Genomic DNA, 4,355 nt, shown 5'->3' with positions numbered 1-4,355 from the left:
CGGCTCATCCGGCGGAGCGGCGGCCAACTCGCTCATCACCGGCGCCACCGACGAACACGCATCAGTACTGTTTGAAGTAATGTTCAGGAAAAATAATGATTTGAGGGGGGATAACATGATAGAAGGTCAGATGTGGGTCCCTTGTGTCAACGGTCAAACAAAATGTGTTGGTTTAACCCGCCTCGTCAGCATGGACGTGTGGGCCAACCCAGTCATAAATGGGTTTAAATGAACCTAATCGGTAGGAGTACTAGGTAGTAGCTTTTGGCGTGGATTAAGAAATTTTGGGTATGTTTTTGCTATTTTTTGTACAATAGATTCTTCCTAGGGCTGGTTGAAAGTGGTAGTTTTTTGTTAAATACTCTACATATTGTAAGTAGGAGTGAAAGTTAAGCTTTGGAAGCCAATAAGCAATGCTAGTTACATAGTGCATATGTGTACATGATTGAAAGTAAATATCAACCATGAGTGACTAATATCTTGATGGAAAACTCGAAACTATGGAATACTAGAAAAAAATACATGGTTGGAAATACTAGCAATGTTCATGTCCGTTACAACGAATCATAATTAGAATAATACTTATTGACAAACTTGGTACAAAACACCCTAATTTTGATATACATATGTCACTAGAGATATATTATGTTTCAATTATCCAGAAATAAGAGAAGAAGGTCCCTACATGGCTCCTTATAGATCAGCGACTCTCGCCGTCGGATCGGTTTGCTTGATGCGTTTCTGGGCGTCGGATCAGGATCTGGATGAACCCGGGCCATTGGATCTAAGATGAATACTCCTGGAATGAATAGTAATGGCAGCAAAATGTAAATACCGTGCCCCCACCGGGGCATTTCGGTCATTTCGCGTCGTGTGGTATAAAAGGGGGCCGCTCATGTGTAGAGGAAACCTAGCCGTCGTCGCTCCTCCCGCACACCCGCACTCGCGCCGCCCCTTCCTCTTCCTCCCCCTCATCTCTCTCTCCTTCCAAATCCTAGGCCCGAGCCCGCCTCCCCGCCCCGCCGCCGCGCCTCCCCGCGCCGCCGCCGCGCCGCCACCAGTGCCTCCTTCTCCGCCGCTACCTTACCTCCTCCTCCTCCCCTCGTGCCATTCCCCTCCCCTAATCCCTTGTCCGCCCCTAACCTCTCCTCTCCTCCACCTCTCATCACAACCCATGCCAAGTAGGCCACCGTGACCGAGCAGGTCAAGCGGCGCGTCCAGATCGGCGAGGAGCCGCCCCCAGATCGGCCATGGTGTGACCGAGCAGAGCAGGTGAGGAGGGAGACTAGGTCGAGGAAGATCTCCTGCTGCTCCTCCTCACCTCTCTCTTCCTCTGCTCTTTCACAGGAATGCCGCCATGGATGCCTCGACTGGACAGAGCACAGCGCGCCTCGTCCTTGCTCCCGCACCGGGGCCCTTCTCCTCCAGCAACCGTACGCGCAGGTGAGTCGTCGGGGGACTGCGCCCCTTTTCTTCCTTCTCCTCGCAACCTTCTCTCTCACACACATCTCTCTCTTCCCGTGTGGACAGCACCCATGGACAGAATCTGGAGCTATAGATTTCAGCTTGCTTGGGCTTTACCAATATATACAGAATACTCTTAATAATGTGCTTTAGCCTGCTGCCTATTAAACTGAAATAACAGTCCATTTCTAAATATTTGCAGTGCTGCACTTGCTCATTCCATTCTATAGGAGAAACTGCACACCTTTGGTATACTTGGTTGTGTTCTTTGTGTAGTTGGATCGATCACAATTGCACTCCATGCTCCACAGGAGCATGATATTGATTCAGTAAGGGAAGTTTGGGATTTTGCAACTAAGCTAGGTATTAACAACTGGAACATAGTGATGACAATGCCATTATTAACTTAATTATATTTCACATGCCAGATGGATTTAATTTGTTTTCTTAGCTTTTCTTTCCTATACAACTATAGTGGTGGTGGCAGCCTTTGTTATATATTTTGTTGTCCCTCAGCATGGACAAACAAACATCATGGTGTACATTGGAGTCTATTCTCTTCTAGGATCTCTCACTGTATGCCTTTTCCCAAATAGATAACTCTTGCCTATAGCATAATTTATCTTGAGATTTCTTTATGGGATTTTCACCGGCTCCCATTTTCCATTTGATAGTGAAAATTTAACAGGTTATAAGTGTAAAGGCTCTTGGAATTGCATTGAAGTTAACATTCACAGGAGTGAACCAACTATTCTATCCTCAGACCTGGGATTTTCCTCTAATTGTTGCTACCTGCGTAAGCACCCAGATAACTATCTAAATAAGGTAAAAATTTCAGTTTCTGTTATTATTGATGCCATAGAGTTGTGCATTGGTGCATCAAGTTGGATGGGGAACTTCAGGGGCAAAAGTGTTTTCTGCACAGCAGATTCAACAGTGCATTTACATGACAGTCATCACATCACCCAAGAGAATATCGATGCCATTTTTGTCATTTATCCACACGATGTCACATGCACATTTGGTGCCAACAGGGCATCACCTTAACTTTTGCCTATCATGTGGAAGGCCTTCTCGCTAATCGAGTGAATATATTTTTCTTGTAGTTTTAGCTTTGGTTATCTCTTTCTCGTTATGTTGACTTAGAGTAGAATAGCATATACACTATATGTAGTAGCGTTTGGTCCTTGCAAAGAAAAGGCCATTACCTTCTGCAAGTGATTCTCCTCTATATGTGATAATGTTTTTGGTGCATATGATATGGAACTAGGCTTCAGGTTAATAAGGAATGTTCTAACAACTGTCTAATGCATGCTACCTTTTGGCATTATATGTTTTCTATTTGGCACTTGAAGTTCTTTCTTTTGAGCCACTAACATAAGCAAATCATTAACAACAACATTTTATTTCATCTATAAATTGCAGGCACTGTACACCTTCAATACAGCAGTTGTTTCACCAATATATTACGTGATGTTTACCTTGCTAACAATTATAGCCAGTGTGATAATGTTCAAGGTAATATTTTGCATTGTTTTCAGTGCATCCATTTTGCCAACTGAACTTCCTTAAAGTAAAATGTTGTAAACATTGCTGCTGAACTGCGGCGTGATTCTACTTTTATGTCTTGGTCTTCTTATTAGTTGCTCCTAAGTGGATGAACTATTTAGTTAATTCTCATTCTCATTTGACATACCAAAATGATAAAGAATCTTGGGCACTCATTGTTCTCCTACAAATTAGCAACCAGATATTAACAGGTCCATGATGCTATGAGCACACCTTTTTTGTACAAATGTCATATTTGTTGAAATATTATGTGATGGAGTATCGGTTGCCCTGCCTTTGGTTGTAGCACCCATTGGATAGTTTTCTATTTGTGGATTTTTATTGCCTTTTGATCCATGTCACTCGATGTTAACATGTATACGGCATACACGTAAACTGAGATGGCTTCTTTTATTTGAGAACTGAAGGGATTATGTTACCTAGCCTAAAGGGAATTTTCTTTGTAGGTTTTATTATATTTTATTTACATGTATATGAAATACACATTTATGGCTCATACCTGATCCATATGAACTGAGATGCTTCCTTTTCTTCTTAGGCATGTTGATATCAATCTCCATTGATATGGCATCTCCTTTTTCGTGTTACTTAACAATTTGTTTTCCGGGTAGTTAAAATATCCTAAACAATCTTGAACATATAGCTTCAATGGACATGTATTATTTTGATGAAGAATTCAATCCATGCATGTTTTTGTCATCTAATTTTGTATTCTCAGCTCCATGGAAGTGATAAATTTTAGTTTTCTGTTCAGGGAGATCTAGCCGTCCAGAGCAAACGGACGGCTAGGTCTCCCTGAGGGATGGGGGCTGGAGGGATGGAGAAGCTCTCATCGGCGGCAGCTTTCGTGACAGTGAGTCCTGCATGGTAGATACCTTTGTCTTGCGGATATAATGGTGATTGGTGATGGAAATATTTCGATTTAGTGATAGACGTGTCTAAAGTTGAATCTGTTCTGTTTTTTGGTTTTGAATTGTCACAGGTTACAAGCTACAAGCATGATTTACATCTCCAGTGCATCCTTGAGTGGTGAGGACCATGCTTTCTTCCTTTGCAATTTGACCAAAAGTTATGTAACCATTCAACAAGGTGAGATCTCCTAATCTCCCCCTTACTGTTTTCTATTTTGGCTGATGTGATTTTACTCTGTTTGTGGGAGTGGGAGTGGTGTTCCTTTGCAACCATGAATAGTGAAGTATATGGCTTCATGTATTGGATAGTTTCCACTTTAGATTTAGATGGCATTGGTTGTGTGCGATAATGTTGTCACTTGGTGGTTTTGATAGGATAGTGCCTCATCCTATAGGACATGCTTAGACCAT

General features: G+C 42.4%; 1 pseudogene; it reads left to right on the top strand.

The window, feature by feature from the left end:
* Positions 1-1,357: 1,357 nt before the first annotated feature.
* Positions 1,358-4,066, top strand: LOC123084175 (probable magnesium transporter NIPA4; annotated as a pseudogene).
* Positions 4,067-4,355: the final 289 nt, after the last annotated feature.

The sequence above is a fragment of the Triticum aestivum genome, chromosome 4A, assembly GCF_018294505.1.
Source record: "Triticum aestivum cultivar Chinese Spring chromosome 4A, IWGSC CS RefSeq v2.1, whole genome shotgun sequence".
In the NCBI taxonomy this organism is placed as follows: Eukaryota; Viridiplantae; Streptophyta; class Magnoliopsida; order Poales; family Poaceae; genus Triticum; species Triticum aestivum.
The sequence above is the reverse complement of the archived record's forward strand: the minus strand, read 5'-3'. Positions and strand labels throughout refer to the sequence as shown.